Genomic DNA, 26,986 nt, shown 5'->3' with positions numbered 1-26,986 from the left:
TCCAACCTGATTATCTTGTCTCTACCCCAAAAAGTACATGGCAGTGGTGGCAAGGAGTGAATCCAGGCACCAGAGGGACCCAGGTGACAGAGGCCTCTGAGGTTTGGAGGGGTATCACGGAGCTGCTGGAAGGTAAGTGCTGCAGCCCCAGTGGAGTCCACGATTTAGGGAGAAGTCAGTGAATTAGTGACAGTTTCTGTCCCCGCTGCCATAGCTCCCTCCCTGCTCACACTGGGCATTTCTTCCATGGGCCCTGGAACTCAGTCCCAGCCCTAGATCAACAGGCTTACACAGCCTTTCTGCCTCCTTCATCTGACTTCTCAAATGTCACCAGTGACCTCCTTCTTGCCAAATCCCCACGGCTTCTACTCTATACTAATTCCCCTCCACTTCTCAGCTGCCTTTGATAGTGTGGAACATCCCCTTTACCTGGAAACATTATTTAACCTCGGCTTCACTGATACTGTCCTCTCCTGGTTCTTCTCCTATCACTCTGGCCTCTCCTTCACAGACTCTTTCACGAGCTCCTCCTCTGTTTCCCATCCCCTAACTGTGGGAGTCCATCAAGTTTCAGTTACACCCCCACCCATCTATAACTCATTCGCTCCTACAGCTTCAAGTACCATCTCTACATGGATGATTCATTCATTCAATAGTATTTATTGAGCGCTTACTATGTGCAGAGCCCTGTACTAAGTGCTTGGAATGTACAATTCGGCAACAGATGGAGACAATCCCTGCCCCAGTGATGGGCTTACAATCTAATTGATTCATGAATCTACCTGTCAGTCAGTCAATAGTATTTACTGACCACTTACTGTGTGCAGAGTACTATACTAATCACTTGGGAGAATATAATATAATGGACACAACAATGAGCTAACAGTTTAGAGAGAGAGAGAGCCATTAATGTAAATAAATTGCAGATGTATTCATAAGTGTTGTGAGTTTGAGAGGGGAGATAATAATAATGGTGGTATTTGTTAAGCGCTTACTATGTGCAAAGCACCGTTCTAAGCGCTGGGGGGATACTAGGTGATCAGGTTGTCCCACGTGGGGCTCACAGTTTTAATCCCCATTTTACAGATGAGGGAACTGAGGCACAGAGAAGTGAAGTGACTTGCCCACAGTCACACAGCTAACAAGTGGCAGAGCCGGGATTCGAACTCATGACCTCTGACTCCCAAGCCTGGGCTCTTGCCACTGAGCCATGCTGCTTCTCTAATGAATAAAGGAAGCAAGTCAGGGTGATGCAGAAGGGAGTTACAGAAAAGGAAAAGAGTGTTTAGTCAGAGAAGGCCTCTTGGAGGTAGTGTGCCTTCAATAAGTTTTTGTAGGCAGGAAGAGTAACTGTCAGATATGAGGAGGTAGGGCATTCCAGGCCAGGCACAGAAAGTGGACAAGAGGTAGAATATGAGATAGATGAGATCAAGGTACAGTGAAAAGGTTAGCATTAAAGGAGTGAAGTGTGTGGGCTGGATTGTAGTAGGGGAGTAGCAAGGTGAGGTAGGAGAGGTCAAAGTGTTTGAGTGTTTTAAAGCCAATGGTGAGGAGTTTCTGTTTGATATGGAGGTAGATGGGCAACCATTGGAGGTTCTTGAGGAGTGGGGAACATGGCCTGAACATTTTTGTAGAAAAGTGATCTGGGCAGCCGAGTGAAGTATGGACTGGAGTGGGGAGGTCAGCAAAGAGGCAGATAGAGCAACCAAGGAGAGATGGGATAAGTGCTTGGATTAACATGGTAGCAGTTCACATGGAGAAGAAAAGATGGATTTTAGTGATTTTGTGGAGGTCAAAACAACAGGATTTAGTGATGGATTGAATATGTGGGATGAGTGAGAGGAGAGGTCAAGGATAACACCAAGGTTATGGGCTGGTGAGACACCATAAACACCATTAATTGATTGAATGACTAAAACAGGGTAAGCATTTAACAACTACAATTGTTATGATAATTAACATTACTTAATAATTGGTATGATTATCAACATTAATTAATTGTAGTGATTATTAACATCACCAGATGTTACAGATTTTCTTTAAAGCACTCTATTACCTCTCCCTACTTCTTATCCACTCTCTTCTCCCACTACACCCAGCTCACACTATTTGTCACCCTCAAGCTGACCTATTCACTAGGCCTTGTGCTCATCTCTCCAGCCTCCAATTCCTTGCTTACTCCCTTCCTCCTGTTTGGACCTCCCTCCCCCTTCCTACCCACCAGACCACAATTCACCCCTACTTCAAATCCTTTCTGAAACCACAAGTCCTCTTCCCCAATTTTATACCCTCAACTTCCAGCCCAGGTCTTTGTGCCAACCACACATTCGTGTACTCACAACCATCTGTAGCACTTCTGTACAGGCCCTAAGTAACAATAATAATAATAATAATAATGTTGGTATTTGTTAAGCACTTACTATGTGTAGAGCACTGTTCTAAGCGCTGGGGTAGATACAGGGTAATCAGGTTATCCCACGTGAGGCTCACAGTCTTAATCCCCATTTTACAGATGAGGTAACTGAGGCACAGAGAAGTTAAGTGAGTTGCCCACAGTCCCACAGCTGACAAGTGGCAGAGCGGCGATTCAAACCCACGACCTCTGACTCCCAAGCCCGTGCTCTTCCCATGCTGCTTCTCTGAACAAGTCTGCTTTCCTCATCGTCCTATCTGTAATTAAGTTCAGTGTCTCCCTTCCTGAAGTGTAAGCTCCTCATGGTCAGCAATTGTGTTTACTAATATCATGGTGGTCTGCCAAGTGGTTTTAATGGAGCATGCAGTAGATGCTCAATAAATGCTTTGATTGATTACAGACCTTGAGGCTATTGCAGGGAATACATTCAGAGCTGGAATGGTGTTGCCCAATTCCAGTTCACCCGAGAATAGAGGGATCAAGCAGGAGGGATGCAAAATCACGTCTCAACCTCAGCTCCTGCTCTGTGCCCTCTTGCTTGGCACTGTTCTAGGCTGAAGGCAGAGTGGGGTTGAGAACAGGCAGGAATAATGTGTCTATCCCCTACTGCTCTCCATCCTTACTCCTTGATCAGCTCCAACCCTGCCACGAAAATCAAAAGGGGTGGAATGGTAAGAGCTCTGGGACTGGACCGGAGAGGGAGAACATGGATCGCTTTGTCTATTTACCTATCAACTTCATCCTCTGAGTCACTTCTCTGTGACTCAGTTCCCTCATTTGCAAAATGGCGATTCAGTACTTGTTCTCCCTACTAATTACACTGTGAGCCCCATGTGGGACTTGATTATCTTGTATCTACCCCAGTGCTTAACATGGAGGTGAAAGTGGGCACAGGGCTTAGCAGGACTACCAGCCAGCTGGTACGAACACAGTCTTGACAGGAAAACAAAGTTGCCAAATTATGCACATTTTCCCTCCTTAACGTAGATAATAAAGATGGACATATTGGCCCAGCACAAATAAAGCGGTTGATACCATATAGTGCATAAAAGATAATAATAATATTTGTTAAACACTTAATATGTGCCAAGCACTGTTCCAAGCCCTGGGGTGGATACAAGTTTATCAAATTGGAGACAATTCCTTTCTCACATGGGGTTCATACTCTTATCTCCATTTTACAGATGAGGTAACTGAGCCAAAGAGTAGTTAAGTGACTAGCCCAAGGTCACAGAGCAGATATGTGGCAGAGCCAGGATTAAAACCCAGGTCCTTCTGACTCCCAGGCCCGTGCTCTATCCACTAAGTCCCAAGATAATTACAGAGGACAAGAGCAAAGGGGAAAACAGCAGATCTCTGCACCTTGTTTTCCTCCCAGTTTATCTAAGAATGAATTTGGAAGCCTAACCCAGATCGCCTCATTGAATTCAATGGCTTTAGTGTAGAGTTGAACATTTGCTGAATATACATAAAGCAGGAAGCTTAAAGATGTTAAAACCCTGGTCCTTTCTGCACCTCTTTCAAAGAGGCTCTGCATCTGAAAAGCAAGAAAACCTGGAGCCAGATTGTCCCCTGAGGAGGTGGGCGGCAGTGTCTGTATCTCCTAGGTCTGAATTAGCAAGGATTTTCAGGCATAATAAATTCCTGAAACCGTTGGCTTCAAAACACGATGAGATGACTAGTGACAGTTCAGAAATGAAAAGGCAAATCACTTAGGAGGAGAATAGACCTCATAAAAGATTATGGCCCCTGGCGGAAGGACATTCATTGGCAACACATGATCCGACATCTTTAAAGTTACCTGCCATGAAATTCTCTCAAGACCCAACTTGAATGAGGAAGGGAGAGGGAAAAACTGACAGGAGGGGGCAGCACCCCAACCCAGTGCTTCACCTATTGGAAGGGACTGACACAAGTTAAGAGTCTCTTGGTTAACAGAAAGAGTCTCACCCCAAACTGGGTGGGATATTGGGTATTCAGTAGATCAGGACCAGGTATTGACAGAGGGACACGGGCAGAGATATGACAACTGAGGGTCCCAGTGATGGGGATTCAGCATGGCCTACCGGAAAACAAAGTATGGGCCTAGGATTCAGGAAAACTGGGTTATAAATCCAGCTCTGCCGTTTGCTTACCTGATGTGTGAATTTGCTTAACTTACTTCATTTCTCTGTGACTCAGTTCCCTCATTTGCAAAATGGCGATTCATTATTTGTTCTCCCTACTAATTAGACTGTGAGCCCCATGTGGGACTTATCTTGTATCTACCCCAGGGCTTAGTACAGTGCTTGGCAGGGCTCCACCACTTGTCAACTGTGTGACCTGGGGCAAGTCTCTTCACTTCTCTGTGCCCCAGTTACCTCATCTGTAAATGGGGATTGAGATTGTGAGCCCCATGTGGGACAGGGACTGTATCCAACCAGATTTACTTGTAATAATAATAACATTGGTATCTGTTAAGTGCTTACTATGTGCCAAGCACTGTTGTAAGCACTGGGGTAGATAAAAGGTCATCAGGTTGTCCCATGGGGGGCTCACAGTCTTCATCCCCATTTTACAGATGAGATAACTGAGGCCCAGAGAAGTTAAGTGACTTGCCCAAACTCACACAGCTGACAAGTGGCAGAGCCGGAATTAGAACCCACAACCTCTGACTCCCAAGCCCGTGCTCTTTCCACTAAGCCATGCTGCTACTCTGTATCCACCCCAGCATTTAGTACAGTGCCTGGCACATAGTAAACACAACAAATACCACAGCTATTATTATTACTTAAGAAGCAGTGTGGCCTAGTGGATAGAGTATGGGCATGGGAGTCTGTAGGACCTGGGTTCTAATTTCGAATCTGCCACTTGCCTGCTGTGTGACCTTGGACAAATCACTTAACTTCTCTGTGCCTTAGTTACCTCATCTATAAAATGGGGATAAAGACTGTGAGCCTCATGTAGGACATGGACCATTTCTAATTTGATTATCTTACATCTCCAGTGCCTGGAACATAGTAAATTCTTAATAAACACCATAAAAAAACCCACGGTTATTATTTGGGGGGTCTCTGAGGCCAGAAGTCTGTGTCTCTCTTTTAAGGCTAAACTCATCACCAGATCTTGGATGATGCTATAGAAAGAGAAGAGGAGAGCAGCATGGCCTAGTGGATAGAACACAGGCTTGGGAGTCAGAGGACTGGGGTTCTAATCCCAGCTCTACCACTTGTCTACTGAGTGACCTTGGGCAAGTCACCTAACTTCTCTATGCCTCAGTTTCCTCATCTGCAAAATGGGGATTCAATACATGTTCTTCCTCCTACTTAGACTGTGAGCCCTATGTGGGACCTGATTATCTTGTACCTAGCCCAGGGCTTAGAAAAGTGCTTGGCACATAGTAAGCACTTAACAAATACCACAAGTATTAAGAAAAGAAGGAGAAAGGAGAGGGAAGGGGTGTTTTCAGTTAAGCAAATTACTGCAAATTGTTGAGTTCATAAATATTATGCTAGCAAAATGTTGCTATTGGCTTTGAAATCTACTAATAGCTTAAAGGAAATATTTTTTCTGATTCATTAGCACAAAACTCATCACGATAGTGTTGGATGAACTGTTTCACAAGTCGAAGAAGTTATAATAAGACTTTTTATGTATTTTTCATCTCACCCGAAATCCATGTTTGGGAGTAAAGAATTCAAACCCCTTGGTGTTAAACTTCCGATTTGTGGAGTTCTATTACTTGGATAGATGCCCAGTGGATCCTTGAGGCCAGGTAGTTTTGTACCAGTTCCCCTCATAAATAACTCCTAGTTCTGATTTTGCATTCTCTGATCCATCTCTTCATGATTATTTTAAGGACTCTCTGCCATAGCTTTACAAATAGGCACCAGAAAGGATTGTATGGGCAGTTAAATTTATCAGCTCACCCTCTCCCAGACCACAAGAGTCTTCTCTATGAGGAGAGTGAAATCAATAAAATCAACGTTCTTTACTACTGCCAACTCTAAATTATTATCGGCGAGCCAGTGGAAGTTCCTCGACCCCTTCAATTTTCCTTTAGATTATGTTTCCTTCTCTTAGAGCTGGGTTTTCAACCTTTTATAGAAACTGTCTTTTACTAATCTGTCTCCTGTTTCACCTGAAGTACCTGCCCTCATCTACCACCTCCCCCTCGCTATTGGTGGAAAAGTTAGTTTCCTCCTAGAATGTCCCAGTAACCTTTTGGGAAGTACAGTCAGAAGAAGCCTATGAGGAACAGTTTCATCTAGTGGAAAGAGCCCAGGCCTGAGGATCAGGAGACTGGAGTTCTAATCCCAGCTCTGCCACCTGCCTGCTGGGTGACTGTGGGCAAATCATTTTAATAATAATAATAATGTTGGTATTTGTTAAGTGCTTACTATGTGCAGAGCACTGTTCTAAGCGCTGAGGTAGATACAGGGTAATCAGGTTGTCCAATGTGAGGCTCACAGTTAATCCCCATTTTACAGATGAGGTACCTGAGGCACAGAGAAGTGAAGTGACTTGCCCAGAGTCAGAGTCACACAGCTGACAAGAGGCAGAGCTGGGATTCAAACCCATGACCTCTGACTCCCAAGCCTAGGCTCTTACCGCTGAGCCACGCTGCTTCCCACCTTTTTTTTACTTCTCTGTGCCTCGGTTTCCTCACCTGTACAGTGTGTATGAAATACCTGTTCTTCCTTCCCCTTGGACTGGGGAGCCCCATGAGGGACAGTGCTTAGTATGGTGCTTGACATGTAATAATAACAATAATAATAATAATAATGATGGTATTTGTTAAGCGCTTACTATGTGCCAGGCACTGTTCTAAGCATTGAGGGGATACAAGGTAATCAGGTCATCCCACCTGGGGCTCAGAGTCTTAATCCCCATTTTACAGATGAGGTAACTGAGGCACTGAGAAGTCAAGTGACTTACCCAAATAATAATAATGATGGTATTTGTTAAATGCTTACTATGTGCCAAGCATTGTTCTAAGCACTAGGGTAGATACAGGGTAATCAGATTGTCCCTCGTGGGGCTCCCAGTTTTAATCCCCATTTTACAGACGAGGTAACTGAGGCACAGAGAAGTGAAGTGGCTTTCCCAAGGTCACATAGCAGACAAGTGGCAGGGTCAGGATTAGAACCCATGACCTCTGACTCCCAAGCCTGTGCTCTTTCCACTGAGCCAGCATAAAAAATCATCCAGATCCCTCTTCCCCCATTGCTCCCCTTCCCATGCATCCTACACACACTGTAGGAAAAGAACACTGTTGGGGAATTAGGGAATGTTCCTTCCCACACTGTAAGCCTGTCAAACGACACGGACTGTCTCTATCTGTTGCCGACTTGTTCATTCCAAGCGCTTAGTACAGTGCTCTGCACATAGTAAGCACTCAATAAATACTATTGAATGAATAGTGTGTGTCTACCTGGATAGAATATGGTGTTATTTTGGAAGCAGGATTGTTCAGTGTCGTTGAAGGAATAGATAGTACAATATAAGTTTTCCTTAATTCAAAGTTCATCAAGAATGTCACCCTCACTTTACAGAAATGCTGAGAGTATCCCTAGGTTTCTGAACCCATTGCCAACCTCTTTTTAAGCATGCCTTCACTGCCTTATTACCTAATTTTTAAACATTTTCATTTTCCAAATCATTTAAGTCTTCTAACCCTGAACCTGAAACCTTATTAACTCCCATACTCATTGCCCATGGCAACTGTTTCAGATATTCAACTTCCACCTTAAATCTCAATCCCCAGCCTCCCCAATCTCTTGCCCCTAATGACCTTGCCATCTAGTGAAATCAAAATATTGAAATCATCAGGCAGTATCACCATAAAATCTCCTGTTCACCCCTCCAAATCCACCCTCCTCCTGTCCTCTCTGACTCTCCCATCCTTCCTAGTGGTATATCAAGAAGAGAGCTCCCACATTCCCTCAAAATCTTCCCCCTACACCTGCGCCTTCTACCTCATCCCTATGTACTTTATCAAAATGCTTGCCCCTTTCCTCAATCCCTCTCTGACTGTCATTTTCAACTGCTCTCTCCAATGGTTTCTTCTCCACTGCTTTCAAGCATGCTCATGTCTTCCCTATCCCTGCCTTGATCCCTCCTACCATTTCTCTCTAAATTCCTTGAGCAAGCTGTCTAAACCCACCACCTGCTTGTCCTCCAATTCCCCTTTTGACCCCCTCTACTCCATTGAAATTGCCCTCTCTAAAGTCACCCTTGACTTTCTTCAGGCCAAATCCAATGGCCTCTACTTCATTATAATCCTTCTCCACCTCTCAGCTGTCTTTGACACTGTGGCCATCCCCTTCTCCTGGATATATTATCCAGCCTCAGCTTCACTGACACTCTCCTCTCCTGTTTCCCTTCCTCTCTTTCGGGTTAATCAACCTCGGTGTCTTTTGCAGGCTTCTCCTCTGCCTCCCACCCACTAACTGTGGGAGTCCCTTAAGGCTCAGTTCTGGATCCCCTTCTATTCTCCATATACACCCATTTGCTCCCATAGCTTCAACTGCCAGTTCTATGCGGATGATTCCCAAATCTATGTCTCCAGACCTGACCTCTCCCCTCATCTTCAATCTCGCATTACCTCCTGCCTTCAGGACATTTCGACTTGGATGTTCCTCTGATAACTCAAGCTTAACATGTCTAAAACAGAACTCCTCACCTTCCCACCCAAATCCTGCCCTCCTCTTGTCTTTCCCAATACTGTAGACAGCATCATCATCCTCCCTATCAGTCAGTCAATCATATTTATTGAGCACTGTGTGCAGAGCACTGTACTAAGCACTTGGGAGAGTACAATATGACAATAAAACAGACATATTCCATGCCCACAATGAGCTTACAATCTAATGAACTGTCTCACTAGCCCGTTGCCTTGGCATTATCCTCAACTCACCTTTCTCATTTAACCCACATATTCAGTCTTTCACAAAGTCTGATCGATTCTTCCTACACAACATATCTAGAAAGCACCTATTCCTCTTCATCCAAACTACTACCACATATCCCAGCGTGGCTCAGTGGAAAGAGCCTGGGCTTCGGAGTCAGAGGTCATGGGTTTGACTCCCAGCTCTGCCACTTGTCAGCTGTGTGACTGTGGACAAGTCACTTAACTTCTCTGTGCCTCAGTTACCTCATCTGTAAAATGGGGATTAACTGTGAGCCTCACGTGGGACAACCTGATTACTCTGTATCTACCCCAGCGCTTAGAACAGTGCTCTGCACATAGTAAGCACTTAACAAATACCAACAGTATTATATCCCGCTTTGACTATGGTCTCGGCCTCCTTGCTGGCTTCCTTTCCTCCTGTCTCTCCCCTCTTCCTGACTCATTTTTCTAAAAAAATTTCAGTCCATGTTTCTCCTCTCCTCAAAAAACTCAATGGTTTTCCATCCATCTCTAAATCCAAGAGAAGCTCCTCATGACTGCTCAATCAGGGGATCAATCAACTAACCCCTTCATACAATATCTTGTTGATCTACTACAACCCAACCTGCATAATTTGCTCCTCTAATGTCAACCTATTCTCTGTACCTTGATCTCATCTTTCTTGCCACCAACCAGTTGCCCGCATCCTCCTTCTGGCCTAGAACCCCTTTTCCATTCGTATGAAACAGACCACTGCTCCTCTTATATTAATAATAATGGTACTTGTTAAGCACTTACAATGTGCCAAGCACTGTTCTAAATGCCAGGGTAGGTACAAATTAATCAGGTTGGGCACAGTCCCTGTCCCACATGAGGGTCACACTCTTCATCCCCATTTTACAGATGACGTAACTGAGGTGCAGAGAAATTAAGTGCCCTACCCAAGGTCATACAGCAGACAGGGGGCGGAGCCAGAATTAGAACCCAGGTCTGTCTGACTGCCAGGCCTGTGCTCTTTCCACTAGACCATGCTGCTTTTCAAAGACTTGGCTCTCAAAGTCTCCAGGAGGCCTTCCCTGACAAATTCCTAATCTCCACACCCCCTACTGCTATTTCAGCACTTCCACACCACGTATACACTAGTGTATTTATTAAGTAGTATTAGTTATTAAGTAGTATTAGTCAGTAGAGTACTGATTAACTTGTCTCTACCCCAGGGCTTAGAACAGTGTTTGACACATAGGGAGCACTTAACCATTACCATTAAGAAAAGTACTCATCTCCTAGCACTTGGTTGCTACCAGGTAGCACTTATTTACATTTCTTTAAACTTCCAGAATGTGAGCACCTCAAGGGACAGGGTCCCTCTGTATTGTAAACTCCTTATGGGCAGGGAATGTGTCTGCTTTTTCTTGTATTGTACACTCCCAAGCACTCAGTACAGTGCTCTGCACACAGCAAGAATTCAATAAATACAACTGAATGCATAAAGTATTCCCCAGGTTGTTCTCAGCAGCAGAACTGAGAGCTGGCCTTCCCAGACCAACAGGAAGCCCATCTACAGAAGGGCAGATGTATCTGAGTCAGTGAAGACAGCTCATTTGCTCATCTCTCCACAGGGAGAGCCTCCAGACAATTTATGGGTGGGTCACAATCTCAATTAGCATTGCACGAAAGACAAAGAAGAATACAGTGGTGTCCCTTCTTCAAACCCAAGGTGACTAGGTGCTCAGGCTCCTATTGTGCAAGGAAAGAACACAAAGCCTAAGGCGGAGGGAGGGGAAGAGAGGAAAGGAGGAAAGGAAGAAGTTAATAGAAATCCTAAATCCTTCCTGCTAAACCTTGGAGGATACATTAGGATTTATTAATGATCTGTACTCAATCAATGTTAGTATGTCTATCAACTCCATTATATTGTACTTTCCCAAGTGCTTAGTCCAGTGTCCTGCACACTGTAAGCACTCAATAAATATCATTGAAAGATTGACTGACTACAGATCTTTGAAATCCACAGCGTTCATTTTAGCCAATAGTTTCAACTTCGCCCTCCCAGAGAGCAAACTGCAAGATGACTGATGCTGGTTTCACCTCCTACCCTTCCCTCTTCCTTTCCCTCTTTGAGTAAGTCCTGATGAGCAGGAGCAAAAAGGAGGAGAAGAGACCTAGATTTACTGAAGCGGCTTACCCATTTTGGGGAATAAACAGAGGTGGTTGTACCTGAAATGATATCAAACCACACAACCACACCTCAATCCCTGCAAAGGTTTTCTCCAGCATAGTATCTCCCAGCACCGTTAAAGCATGAAGGTGTATTTCATTTCTGTGACAAATGTAAAATAGACATATGAAAACACCTAGACACTCCCCTGACAAATTATGCAGGAAATGAGAGAGTTGGTAGCTAAATAATGAAAGGAAATACAGTACCCAAGGATTTCTTCTATTTCATATTATCCTGAATAATTGAAAATCGGCTGTAAGGATAACTGAAAGCTGGAGCCAATAGGGTACCTTCATCGTATAGATGAGGTCTCATAACAAATATTGTAATATTGAGGCTTCATAACAAAGGGTTTTCACCAATCTTGATAATCCTCCTATTGTTGATCTTGTTATACTAAACCTTAAAGTTTATGTTTAACAAAGAATCCATGTAGATTTGGTCACTCTGCCCAAACTAATCATTCATTCATTCATTCAATCGTATTTATTTAGCACTTACTGTGTGCAGAGCACTGTACTAAAGTGCTTGGAAAGTACAATTTAGCAACAGATAGAGACAATCCCTACCCAACAACAGGCTCACAGACTAGAAGGGGGGGAGGGCAGGCAACAAAACAAAATAAGTAGACAGGCCTCAATAGCATCGAAATAAATAAATAGAATTATAGATATATTCACATCATTAATAAAATGAATAGAATAATAAATATTTAAATATATACACAAGTGCTGTGGGTCAGGGAGGGGGTAGGGCAGAGGGAGGGAGTAGGGGTGATGGGGAGGGGAGGAGGAGCAGAGGAAAAGGGAGGGCTCAGTCTGGGAAGGCCTCCTGGAGGAGGAGATGAGCTTTCAGTAGGGCTTTGAAGAGGGGAAAAGGGGGAAACTATCAGTTTCCATCCACAATTGGGCAAAAATAATTTGGCTCTGTTCCCTTCAAACACTTGCTCTTCACCCCATCTTAACCCCTACAGCACTGACATATATACCCACAATTTATTTTAATGTCTGTCTTCCCCTTTCCAACCTCCTTGTGAGCAGGGAATGTGACTACCAACTCTGTTATATTGTACTTACCCAAGTGCTTGGTAGAGTGCTCTGCACACAATAAGCTCTCAGAACTTGTGAAATTTTTCTAACTTGCACTCTGCAATTCAAACTTTTGTAATTACACTGGAAAATGATAGCATGCCAAAGTATCAGAAAAAAACATTAACTCTGCCACAAAAACCATAGGTATCGGGAAACCACGTTGGTTGCTTTTTTCCAAATACAAAACCTTAGATTCTGCCAATAGTTTTGAAGTAGTTTTTGACAAGTATATAATAAAGCTGGCCAGAGGCCTTAATCATTGCCTAGAAATCATTAGATTTTTCTCTCAGCACAATTAGCAACATCCTGACACGGTTAGGAGGATGCTACAAACATTTATCAGAAAAAAATCAAGCAAAGGTAATGGGAACATAGGTCCTAGAAATCTCCCAGAAAGGGGCTACCTATTTTGAAAACAAAATTTCATCTCTTCAGGCTATATGTCTGAAGCAAAGGGACAAGATGTCTAAGTCCCCCAAACCCACCAGGAAACTGGGTCCTACATCTGACGGAAGTAGAGTGGGAAATAAAATCCTATAGTATTGCCTCCAGGCAAATGTAGCATTTATTTTTCTCTGAAGATATGGCATTTTCATGCCCCAAATGGAAAGAATTTAGCTAGAAAGCCAAAGAGAAAGCTTGGTCATTGAAAACCCACCATTTGGAATTAATTGTAATTCATTCTGAGCCAAGTTAGTTATGGTCAATGCCAACCCTTTGATGCTGCTTTCACGCTGCAGACTTTCTGTTACTGGTACCCAAGGCAGAATACATAGTGCTTAATATACGTTTTGCTTTACAATCCACCTAGAAGTATCAATTCTAGGTGCCTTACAACTGTGACAGTAATAATCTGCTACCTGCCAGTCGCATCATTTAAGAGGTTTTAGAGGAAAATGTTTTTCTCTCAGTACTTGTAGCCAACCTGTGCAGTGTAAATTGTGCAATGCATAAACTCTTCTAGAGAATAAACAAATTCCTCTTTGCAGAACCAGAAATAACCATCCTGTCCTACCTTCATCCCCTCTCAGTGTCACACCTGGAGAGTTCCTAGTACTCTACCAGTCTCAACAACAGGAGGGAGAGTCAAGTGGAGGCATATCCGTTCCATTCCTAGATTGGGCAGTGGCTAGTGAGTGGAAGGCAATCTGCTACAAGTCAACACTCAACTGCACTGGGCAGCGGCAGCATGGGAGAGAGAGTCTGTCCCAAGGTGAACCTGGGGTACAGACCATCTCAAGGTCAAATGCTATCTCGTGATCTCCCTAGCCAGCAGGCGGAACTCGGAATTGAGGGTGGAATACCACCCCCACAACCAAAACTGCCAGATTGACAGCCCAAATTGGGAATACAGAAGGTGTCCCTCACCCCCGAACCAAATTAGGAATGGAGGAGGGGGGAGGGCAGAGATTGGATAAACTGAGGCCAGAAGCTGGAATGGCCTAAGGGCACAGGTGATAAATACCTGCCGCCTCTAACCTTCTGGGCAGAGGAACGGGACTTGCAGCAGCCGACTGCAGGTCGCCTCTGTCCAGAGCGTGAGAAGGTCGTTCTGCCTGCACCAAGTGAGGACCCGTGGGATGGGTGAGTGTCCCGTCCTGCTGAGAGCTCGTGGGGTTGGAAGCCAGACGCTTCACCATGGGTATGTAATGTTTAAATGGATTTGATGTCTAAGTGGGTGCCTCCCCGGGTGACGTGAACAGGGTGGGAGCTAGCCGCCTCACCAAGTGCGAGTAGCACATAAGTGGATTTGATGTCTAAGTGGGTGCCTCCAGAGTGGGACGTGAATATGGTGGGAGCTAGCCGCCTCACCAAGTGCGAGTAGCACATAAGTGGATTTGATGTCTAAGTGGGTGCCTCCAGAGTGGGACGTGAATATGGTGGGAGCTAGCCGCCTCACCAAGTGTGAGTAACCATAAGTGGGTAACGCATAACTGGGTTTAACGCATAAGTGTATGTAACTCATAAGTGTATGTAACTCATCAGTGTTTAACGCATAAGTGTATTTAACACAAAGGTGGATTCCTCCTGGGTGGGACGAGCACATGGTGGGAGCCAGCTGCCTCAGCACATTGTGAGTAAATCATAAGTGGGCTCGGGTGTCTGGCCACATGCAAGTAACATACCAGTGTATTCCTCCTGTTAGGGAAGCTTAAACACCATATTTCTCCCAAAAGGGAAGGCTGATTTGTCACGTCTAAATAATTAATTAATTTAATTCACCCCGCAGAATAAATTCTATACAAAACTCAGGTTTTCCAACCCCAGCCTCTCTCTCTCTCTCTCTCTCTCACTGCACCGATTCCAAAAGAACCTGTCCCCAACAACGGGTGACAGAGTCGAGGCTGGAGACTCAGGTTTACTGCATGGAAGGAAGCGGTGGTAAGCCACTTCCGTATTTTTACCAAGAAAACTCTATGGATACTACTAAAATGACTGCAGATGGAGGTGGGGTGTTCTGGGAGAGATGTCCATGGTGTTACTATGGGTCAAAGATGACTCGACAGCATATGACAAGACCTACCTTCATCCCATCTTTAAGGAATTTGGATTCAGTTATTGAGGAGCAGTGTTGTCTAGTGGAAAGAACATGGAGCTGAGAGTCAGAGGATCTGGGTTCTAATCCCAGATCTACCACTCGTCTTGTGTGTGACCTTGGAAAAGTCACTTAACTTCTCCGTGCCCCATTTACCTCATCTGTAAAATGGGAAATAACACTGTGAGTCCTATTTGGGACAGGGACCGTGTTCAAATCGACTGTATGTACCTTGTATGTATCTTAGAGTTTAGTACTGTGCCTGACACATAGAAGTGCTTAACAAATACCATTTAAAAAGAAATTATCCACAAAGTGGTTCTTCCTGAAATTCATCCTTGTCTTCATGATAGAAAGACAAGGGAGATTCCCCAAGGTCCCCTCCTCTTAATACAGTGCTCAGCATCACCCAAGTATGGATTCCTGGTCATGGATGCCATAGAAATTCATGATGGGAAAGATTAATTTTTATTTCCAGCCTATCTTTGTATTATATATTTGCAAACTCTTCCTGGTACTCCCCGGGCTATGCAATATATATCATTTCTCCTGATCTTATCTTTGGATTTGAAGAGCATCTGGGATTTTCTAAATGAAAGTTTCCTCTGGGAGAGACAAATGGAGCATTTAGGTAGAAATTTATGGTTTCTCCACTAAATGTACTGAATACCATCTTCTTTCCTGCCTTTCTTAGCCCTGAAATACATGATTCTTCTGGCAAAATGCTCTCCCCACTCAAAGAAGAAAACCAAACCAGTCCTTACCAAAACGAAAGGAATAACTTGCAGTATTCTGAACTCATTGGCGTAGTCTACAATTACTGGTAAAATCCTGGGTCCTGTGGATATGCTGGCATATTAAGTTCAGGTGAGATATGAGGGTTGTGTATCCTGATGGAGCCTACACTGTAAAGTTCTGTTCTCTAAACTCAATGGGCAGTGGTAAGGCGGACATTCTTCTGGTTATATCTGCTCCCTATCCTGCTACACTCTAACCCTCTTTCATCCTTCTTCCCAAACTCTCATTTCCAGCTATCTAAGACATATCAACCCATTAACCATCTCCAGCATTTATGAGCTCATACCCATCCTCAGCACTTATGAGTAGATGTTTATTCAATTGCATATACAATTATTTATTTTGATTATTCTGTGAATACTTTTATGTCTCTCTCCTCCATTACAGCGTAAGCTCCTTGTGAATAAGGAGGGAAAAGCAGTGTGGCTTAGGGGAAAGTGCACGGGCTTGGGAGTCAGATGACGTGGGTTCTAATCCTGCCTCCGCCACTTGTCAGCTTTATGACTTTGGGCAAGTAATTTCACTTTTCTGGGCCTCAGTTACCTCATCTGTAAAATGGGGATTAAGACTGTGAGCCCCACGTGGGACAACCTGATGACCTTGTGTCTCCCCCAGTGCTTAGAACAGTGCTTGGCACAGAGGAAGTGCTTAACAAATACCATCATTATTACTATAATAAGGAATATGTCACTTGCTTGTTTTGTTCTTTCCAAGTACTTAGTAGAGTACAATGTTCTCAGTTGGTGATCATTAAAATCTATTATGTCTACTCCTGTTGCTTCTGGAAAGTCTGGTTTTTAGTTGGTGAGTCCCTTGAATGTTATTCATTTGGCACTGAATGCCTTTATGTCTGATATTTACATTTTTATATATATCCTTCCTCCCTCTGTTATCCGGCGACCAAGTTCTCTAGTTCAGAAGTGGCAGGCATGTTCAGAGAGATGGGGGAGGGGAATCCAATGGCTCTAAAGCAACTGACAGGTCAGAGTTTTCCCTGGACAAACACTCTAGGTTTAGGTGGAATTGGGCAGATCTCTTCAAAATGGCATCTGTATGACACCAGCATGCTACTCCCGCAGGCCAGCATGATAGCATGTGATGTCAGGGTCCATTTTTTTTCAGTGCTGTCACAGGATGGTGGTGATTTGATAACTTAGCAAACATGGTTGTTTCTTCTGGTTTCTACCTCTCCAAAGCCCCAATTCTAAATAAAATTACCAACAAATCCCCCTCTTTACCTTTCAGCATTGCAGTGGTATCACTGAGCTGGTGATAACTCACTACTTCACATCTAGGAAGGCCGCTTCTAGTTTAATCACATTTGACATCACCGGTGAATGCTTACAAATGTTAAAAATGACTTAGGATCTAAAGCAAAAGAAAGAAAAAGAGCAGAGGAACTTTTCTGTTAAGGAATGTTAGCCAACTTACATTTTCAAATTACGTTTTCTCCGCAACCTTGGCTTACGAGTTTTTTTTACCTGAAGTGTCTTTCTGAGATTCTCTGTGTTGCTGTATCTTTTGTAGGTCAGGAAAATAAAAGGAAGAAATTAAAATGTAGACTACATCGTCAGCCCTTGGCTTCTAACGGATTTGGTAACAAAGTTACAAAGGTCAAAAAGTTTCAGGCACACATACTTTAGCTTGTTTGCAACTTCTTTAGAAACAAAGGATGACAGAGGGAAGAGTCTGTTTGCTTTGAAAGGTAGACAAATAGTGGGTAATTGCCTTCAGATTTCAGGATGCATTTTGGGAGAGGAAGTAAGTCTTTGGGCAAATATAGTAACAGGCCATTGTCAAAATGAAAAAAATCTCTCTTCTTCCCCACTAAATTTCATATAACAGGGCAGTGTTTCAGCATTATTCACTTGGATGCTTGCTAAGTTGCTCTGTGACTGGAGTTCCTGGTTTCCTCTTCATACAGGGGCCCTGTTTTGGAAAAAGACAGTGAACCAGTATGCAGAGTGACCACTACTTGGGTCAACTTGCTGTTTGCCTGAGGGTTAAACTACACACTTGAATAAATAGAGTCTGTGTAGCTTATTTCCATGGTCTACTGGATCATCACACTGAAAAACTGAATTGTTTTGACGGGACCTGGGAAAGAGGTTATATTTAGATGGACTTGGTCTGCTTTTAGCTATTTAAATTGCTGTGCTACCATGAGAGTGCATTTATAAGGGTCTCAGGACTGAGCTGCATGGACTAAATTGACTTTCTGCATCTGGAGGCTGTGGCCTGAGACAATGAGGATTCAGACTCATTAGGAAATGTCGAGTTAATCCCAGCAATGAGATCAGGCATTACTAAGAGAGAGGCATAGCCTGAATGCAGACTCTAGACAAATATTTTGGATAAAAAAGGAAGAAACTACTCAAAGTTTCCATATGTTAGTCACCAAATCAGTCAATTTAATTAAAACCCTCCCCTCTTGCTTTTTGCATAGGGCAGAAAGAGATGAAACTTCATGGCTTTGTGGAAGATGAGAAACCTATGCTTGATGAAGAGCTATATTCCCAGATTTTTTATGTGGGTATTCACATGACATGGGGGAGGGGAATCAGACACACAAACACATACACACACACACATATAAATTAATTTCCTCATCAGGGGAGTCTTTTTCAGGTATGAAGACTCTAGACTGTAAACTCCTCTAAACTGTACCTCCATCTTCATATCTGACAATTGCTCTCACCACCTTCAAAGCCTGACTGAAGGCGCATCTCCTCCAATGATGATGATGATATTTGTTAAGCGCTTACTATGTGCTGAGCAGTGTTCTAAGTGCTGGGGTAGATACAAGGTAATCAGGTTGTTACACATGGGGCTCCCAGTCCTAATCCCCATTTTACAGATGAGGTAATTGAGGCAGAGAGAAGTGGCCTGCCCAAAGTCACACAGCAGACAAGTGACGGATCCAGGATTAGAACCCACATCCTCTGACTCCCAAGTCCAGGCTCTTTCCACTGAGCCATTATCCCTTCTCTGTCCTCTAAGAGGTCCTCTAAGAGGTCCTCTAAGAGGTCTTCCCTGACTAAACCCTCATTAACTCTTTTCCTACTCCCTTCAGCATCACCCTGATCTGCTCCTTTTATTCACCCTCCCTCATCCCCACAGAACGTATGTACATATTCGTAATTTATGTATTTTTACTAATGTCTGTCTCCCCCTCTAGTCTGCCAGCTTGTTGTGGGCAGGAAATGTGTCTACCAACTCTACTGTACTGAACTTCCATGAGGGCTTAGTACAAGGCTCTGCACACAGTAAGCACCCAATACATACCATTGATCGATGAAAGACATCTTTCATCAATCAATGGTGTGCATATATATACATATATATGCATATTTATATATATATATACCATTATATATCCCATTATACATTGTATATAATATTTATTGTAGACCTTATACTATATGTGTGTGCATATATATATATATCATGTGGGTGGGTGTGGGTGTTTGTGAGAGTGTGTTTTCATAAGCTATGTGGTCAATGGGAACGGACTTATGAACATTTCCCCCCATGAAGCCCCATGTCATTTCAATCACCCATAAATACCAAATAACATGGGGTTTCAATGTTGGGAAATGTCCATTCCCACTAACCAAATAGCCTATTCAGACTGCCGAAATTCTTTTACTGAAGATGGAAACAGCAAGGTCTAACACAGATCCTGACTAGCCAACCCTGGACCAAATCATGCCAGGATATTAAAGAGACATCCTTGAGTGGGCTTAGGTTGGACTTCACCAGTCCCCCATTATTCATCTGAGGAGCCACACTTGCACCACCGCCCCCAGATAGAATTTCATGGTCAGCAAAAAAGGACAGATAGGTGAGACAAAGATAGAAACTTAGAAATCACATAAATAATAATGAAATGCCTTTTTCACAGTGGCATCCAGTCTTGGTGGTTTTGTCTCAGAAATCAAGAGATTAACCTCAGAATGTCCAGTTCTTTTTTGGTAAAAAAAAATCTGTCCACATCACCCACACAAAAGAAATTTTTCTGTTTTGGGTGCAAAAAAATGCCAAAATGATCATTGAAAATGGCTAGGATTCCTTTTCAAACAATTTTATAATTATTCAAATTGAAATAATTCAAATAACTTCAAAATATGAATTCTTTATAAAACAATGATTCACCTGTGAATCCGTGCAACACTGGAATGGTTATGTGCAGAGAAGAATAGTCGAGGCTTTAAATAACCTCCTCTGTGATAGGTTACAGGGATCAGAAACTATCCCCAAGGGACTTCAAAAAATGTATTTTTGTTTGAAAAGATTAATGCTGCAACAATATTATTCTTGGCATTGATTTGAATCAGGTTACTATTCAAATTTACTTTCTATGGATCTAAATACAGGTATCATCCATCTCCTAGAAGGGTCATTTATATTAGCAGATTCATAAAAGATAAGATGGGTTCTATCTTGACATAGATATAAATGATACAGGCATTGGTCTGTATAGGAAGAAGTAAAACGTAAGATAGATACAGTCTTCCCTTGACTAAGCATCCAAGAGATTCAGGGTAGAAGGAATTTTACAATTAAAATTGCAAGAGGAATTTAAGAAGCACAATTTCTGTTACCTGAAATGTAGTACCATTTCTGTCAGCAAAATATCATTTGGGTTCATCTTCTCACTCCTCAAAAGTCTCCAGTGGTTGCCCATCCATCTCCGCATCAAGTAGAAACTCCTTTCCATCAGACTCAAGTCACTCAGTGGGCTCTCCCCCATTACTTATATTTGCTCCTCTCCCACTACCACCCAGCCTTTACACTTTGCTCCCCGATAAGCAACTGGCTTTTACATCACCCGCCATCGACCCCTTGCTCATGCCCTGCTTCTATCCTGGAACTCTTTCCCCATACACATTCAAAACACACCAACACTCTCCTGATATTCAAAGCCCTACTGAAATAATATCCTCTCCAGGAAGCCTTCCCTAACTAAGGGCTCATCCCCCCCACCCTATTTTCCCACCCTACTCCCTCTCCCATGCATTTAGCCCCACCTACTAAGGATTTAGGTACTCTTTCCATCCTTACCCCCACAGCATTTGTGTGCACATCCTCCTACTCAGTTGCTTCCCATACCTGTTATTTATTTCAATGTCTGCCACCCCCTCTAGACTGTAAAGACCTCGAGAAGATTTTGTCTACCAACTGTCATATCATCTCCCAAGTGTGTAGTACAATAATCAGCACAAATTAAATACTCAATACGTACCACCGATTGGCTGATTAATTGATTAATATGGTCAAAGCAGAAGGTTTAGCTTTTCTCTAATGACAGGAGGTCACCAACGATCTCCTTCTTGCCAAATCCACCAGCCTCTACTCCATCTTAATCCTCCTTGAACTCTCGGCTACCTTCGACACTGAGAATCACCCCCTTCTCCTGGAAACATTATCTAACCTTGGCTTGGCTGACTCTGTCTTCTTCTGGTTCTCCTATCTTTCTGGCGGCTCATTCTCAGTTGCTTTTGTGGGCTCCGTTTTTATTCTCCATCTATCCCCACTCCCTTAGAGAACTCATTTGATCCCATGGCTTCAACTACCATCTCTAGGCAGATAATTCCCAAATCTACAACTCCAGTCCTCATCTCTTTCATTCTCTGCAGTCTCGCATTTCCTCCTGCCTTCCGGACATTTCTACTTGGATATCCTGTTGACACCTCAAGCTTAACATGTCCAAAACAGAACTCGATATCTTCCCACCTAATCCCTGTCCTTCCCTAGATTTTCCAAGACTGTAGACAGCACTACCATCCTCCCTGTTTTACTAGCCCGTAACCTTGGCATTATCCTCCACTCATCTCTCTCAATCATATCTTTTGAGCACTTACTGCGTGCAGAGCACCGTACTGAGCACTTGGGAGAGTACAGTATAGCAGAGTTGGTAGACATGTTTCCTGGCCACAAGGAGTTTACAGTCTAGGGGGAGCTTACACTCATTCAACCCACATATTCAACCTGTCACCAAATCCTGTCAGTTCAGCCTTCACATCATTGCTAAAATCCATCCTTTCCTCTCCAGCCAAAATGCTACCATGTTAAACCAAGCACTTATCCTACCCTGCCTTGATTATCATATTCATTCATTCTGTAGTATTTATTGAGCGCTTACTATGTGCAGAGCACTGTACTAAGTGCTTGGAATGTCCAATTAGGCAACAGAGACAATCCCTGCCCAAAGACGGGCTCACATCATCCTCCCTGCCCCGTATCTCTCCCCACTCCAGTCTATACTTCACTCCGCTTCTGGGACCATGTTCCTCCAAAACAATTCAGTCCATGTTTCCCTACTCCTCAGAAACTTTTAGTGGTTGTCCATCCACCTCTGCATCAAACAAAATCACCCAATCACCCTGACCCCTCCTACCTCACCTCACTACTCTCCTACTACAATCCAGACATTGCTCCTCCAATGCAAACGTACTTACTGAACCTCGATCTCATCTATCTCGCTGCTGACCTCTTGCTCATGTCCTGCCTCTAGCCTAGAACTCCCTCCCTCTTCATTCTCCCCACCTTCAAAGCCTTATTAAAAGCACATATCTTCCAAAAGGTCTTCCCCAACTAAACCCTCATTTATTCTTCTCCCACTCCCTTTGCGTCACCTTTGGATTATTCACCCTTCCTTGAGCCCCACAGGATTTATGTATATATCCATAATTTATTTATTTATATTAATGTCTGTCTCCCCCTCCAGACTGTAAGCTCACTGTGGGCAGGGAATGTGTCTACCAACTCTGTTGGATTGTACTCTCACAAGCACTCAGTACAGTGCTCTGCACATAGTAAGCAATCAATAAATATGACTGGTTGACTGAATGAATGATTGACAGTATCCCTTTCTGCCACAATATGCTCCTCAGAATACAGTCTTGCCCATTCATTGACCAACCCACTGTCCTCAACCACCCGGGCTTCCCTTGGGGATAGCCCTGTTCAAGTATTAAATATATTTGACCTCCCCCCAGGAACCTTCTCTCCCTCCCCTCCTTGTCTTGTCTTATGCTGTCGAGTCATTACCGACCCGTAGCGACTCCATGGATACAAGTCTCCCAGAAGGCCCCACCTCCACTGCTCTTTTCCACGCAGTAAATTTGAGTCTCTGACCTCAACTCTCTCCCATGCCTCTGCTGCTCAGCAAAGGTGAGTGTTGACTTGTAGCAGACTGCCTTCCACTCGCTAGCCATCTGCCCAAACTAGGAATGGAATAGGTATTCCTCTGCTTGACTGTCCCTCCCGGAAGCAAGACTGGTAGAGAATTAGAAATTTTCCGAGTGTGATCCTGAGAGGGGCCCTCTCCTGCAGATCCCCCAATAATGAGGGGAAGCTGGGAAACAGCAGAGCAGCAACCGTGTGGCAAGACCTGGAGTAAAAAGCATGAGGAGAGACTGAGGCTAAATCTTTATAGCCCAGAAAAGAGGAGAATCAGCGGGAAACATGATTACAACCCATAAATGCCTTCAAGGTAACCATATAAATGAAACAGGGGCCTTATTCACTGTGTCAGAAAATGGTAGGACAAGGCAAAATTGCCTAGAGTTCCAATGAACAGTTTCAACAATAAGGAGAAGTTTTTGAAGCTCTGATATTTCCTGCTGACAGGAACATGCCACATAGGGTCCTCTTGGGTATGCAGTGTCAGGGGAGCAGACAGATGGAAAGTTGATTGGTTAAATAGGAATACCAATATGTGGGACTAAAATATCACATGCTCTCTCTCTCCCAACCAGTGAAATATTATCAAATCTCAAACTGACTTTATTGCTGACCATTTAAAGTGGGGCAGAGGAAGTTCGGGGTGATACATTTACTCTCCTCTGAGAGAGCCATTAGCCTTACTCCATAGAAAAGCCACAATAAAGTAGAACAGCCAGCACTTTCGGTAATCTAGAAGAAACCCAAGTTCTGAAAGAAGTGAAATCAAATGATAATAATAATAATAACAACAACAATAATAATACCTGTTAAGCACTTACTATGTGTCAAATACTTTACTAAGTACTGGAGTAGAATCAAGATAATCAGGTCCCATAAGGGGGTTCATGTTCTAAATAGGAGAAAGAACAGGTATTGAATTTCCATTTTGCAGATGGAGGAACTGAGGCTTAGAGAAGTTAAGTGACTTACAACCCAGCCGGTACACTTTGCTCCTCTAATAATAATAATAATGACAGTACTTGTTAAGCACTTATTATGTGTCAATCACTGTTCTAAGCTCTGGGGTAGATACAAGCTAGTCAGCTTGGTCACAGTCCCTGTCCCATATGGGGCTCACAGTCTTAGTCCCATTCATTCATTCATTCATTCAATAGTATTTATTGAGCGCTTACTATGTACAGAGCACTGTACTAAGCGCTTGGAATGAACAAGTCGGCAACAGATAGAGACAGTCCCTGCCGTTTGACGGGCTTACAGTCTAATCGGGGGAGACGGACAGACGAGAACAATGGCAATAAATAGAGTCGAGGGGAAGAACATCTCGTAAAAACAATGGCAACTAAATAGAATCAAGGCGATGTACATTTCATTAACAAAATAAATAGGGTAATGAAAATATATACAGTTGAGCAGACGAGTACAGTGCTGAGGGGATGGCAAGGGAGAGGGGGAGGAGCAGAGGGAAATGGGGGGAAAAGAGGGTTAAGCTGCGGAGAGGTGAAGAGGGGGTGGTAGAGGGAGTAGAGGGAGAAGAGGAGCTCAGTCTGGGAAGGCCTCTTGGAGGAGGTGAGTTTTAAGTAGGGTTTTGAAGAGGGGAAGAGAATCAGTTTGGCGGAGGTGAGGAGGGAGGGCGTTCCAGGACTGCGGGAGGACGTGGCACAGGGGTCTACGGTGGGATAGGTGAGACCGAGGGACGGTGAGGAGGTGGGTAGCAGAGGAGCGGAGCGTGTGGGGTGCGCAGTAGAAAGAGAGAAGGGAGGAGAGGTAGGAAGGGGCAAGGTGATGTAGAGCCTTGAAGCCTAGAGTGAGGGGTTTTACATTTTACAGATGAGGTAACTGAAGCACAGAGAAGTTAAGTGACTTGCCCAAGGTCACACAGCAGACAAGTGGCAGAGCCAGCATTAGAACCCAGGTCCTTCTCAATCCCAGGCCCATGCCTTATCCACTAGGCCAGCTGCTTCCCTACCTATTCACTGTACTTCAATCTCATCTAACTCACCGTTGACCTCTCACCACATCCTGCCTCTGGCCTCCCTTTTCATATTTGACAGACAATTACTCTCCTCACCTTCAAAGCCTTATTGAAGCCACATTTCCTCCAAGAGGCCTTCCCTGACTAAGCCATCTTTTCCTCTTCTTCAACTCCCTTCTGTGTTGCCTTGATTTGGTCCCTTCATTCATGACCCCTCCCAGCCTCACAGCACTTACGTACATATCCATAATTTATTTATTTATATTATTGTCTGTCTCCCCCTCTAGACTGTAAGCTTACTTTGGGCAGGGAATGTGTTATATTGTTATACTGTACTATCCCAAGGGCTTAATACAGTGCTCTGCACACAGTAAGTGCTCAATAAATGTGATTGACTGAGTGACAGGTCAGGACTGGAGATGTATCATGGCACAAAGTTAGCGCTTAACAAATAGCATAAAAATAATTCAGGCAGACCTTCATATGATGCATACAGCACGATGTAATGACATCGCACACTACATTAGGAGGCAGTGAACATTTGCCACCAAATGTGTGAATCCAGCCCTGGGTACAGAATGTCATTAAGACAGGGGCTAGAGATATAATCAATCAGCACTGTACTAAGCACTCTGGAGAGTACGATATAACGGACTTGGTAGACAGATAGGCACTGCTTACTTAAACCTCCTAATAGTTACAGTAATAATTATGGAATCTGTTAAGCGCTTACTATGTACCAAGCACTGTACTAAGCACTGGGGTAGATACAAGGTAACTGGGTTGGCCACGGTCCCTGTCCCACATGGGGCTCATAGTTTTAATCCCCACTTCACAGATGAGATAAATGAGGCACAGAGACGTGAAGTGACTTGCCCAAGGTCACGCAGTCGACAAGTGGCAGAGCTGGGATTAGAACCCATGACCTTCGGACTCCTAGGCCCGTTCTCTATCCACTGCGCCATCCAAGCAGTTGTCCTCTGTGTGGACTTGAACAGAAGCAGCAGCAGCAGCGCTCGTAGCTGGACTCACTGCTTCTTCCACCCACCACCACCATACCAGCCAGCTCAAGCAATCTCCCACCACAACGGATAGTTGGCTTCCACTTTACCATCACGGCATGGGTAAACAGGTGCGGGAGAGCCATGTGACTACACAATCTCCCTAGGCCACAGTTAAGGTGAGGCTCAGGCAACACCTAGGTAGCCCTTACTGATTAAACGATATAATGAACCTTAAATATCACTTCAGGTTTCCTTCATCCTCCGCTTCTGTCCCATGCCCCTGACAGATGATGGTGCTGCTTGCTCTGGTAAGGCTGTTTGCTTATTAGAAAGGTCAGGGAGAGAGCTAGCCTGGGAGAGCAGTAGGGGCACCGGGGAGAGACCCGGTGAGCAGACACTCAGCTCTGTTGCAGCAGTCATGCTTTGGGTGACAGTCCTGACACCCGAAACGGGGATCATTGGCATCTTACTTTAGGCCAGGGAGATGGGACAGAACCCTCAGTTAGTGAAAGTAGCAGTACTCAGAGGATGTAAGGACTTTGGGAGTGATTTCAGGCATTTCACCTGACTGAGGTTTACTCACTTGAGTCACTTTTATGAGCAGACACCTAGGAATATCCTCGGGATATTTTTAAGTCTCACACGAGTGGACTCTGAGATTGTCCCCATTGACAGCTGCCACTTCCCCCTTAACTCTGAGACTTTTCACCCCTCAGAAAGCATGAGAAGTGTCCAGTCCTATTCCTTTATAACTGTCAGGTCAAAGCAGCATGGCCTAGTGGATGGAACACGGGCCTTGAATGTAATGGGTTCTAATGCCAGCTCCGCTACTTCTCTGCTGTGTGACCTTGGGCAAGTCACTTCACTTCTCTGTGCCTCAGTGACCTCG

General features: G+C 44.0%; 1 non-coding gene across 1 annotated transcript; it reads left to right on the top strand.

Moving 5' to 3' along the window:
• Positions 1–13,617: 13,617 nt before the first annotated feature.
• Positions 13,618–13,755, top strand: LOC114808555. The gene has a single exon (XR_003756402.1). It is a non-coding gene; the product is annotated as a small nucleolar RNA SNORA7 (small nucleolar RNA).
• The last annotated feature ends 13,231 nt before the right edge of the window (positions 13,756–26,986 follow it).

This window comes from Ornithorhynchus anatinus, chromosome X5, assembly GCF_004115215.2.
Source record: "Ornithorhynchus anatinus isolate Pmale09 chromosome X5, mOrnAna1.pri.v4, whole genome shotgun sequence".
NCBI classification, from domain to species: domain Eukaryota; kingdom Metazoa; phylum Chordata; class Mammalia; order Monotremata; family Ornithorhynchidae; genus Ornithorhynchus; species Ornithorhynchus anatinus.
The sequence above is the reverse complement of the archived record's forward strand: the minus strand, read 5'-3'. Positions and strand labels throughout refer to the sequence as shown.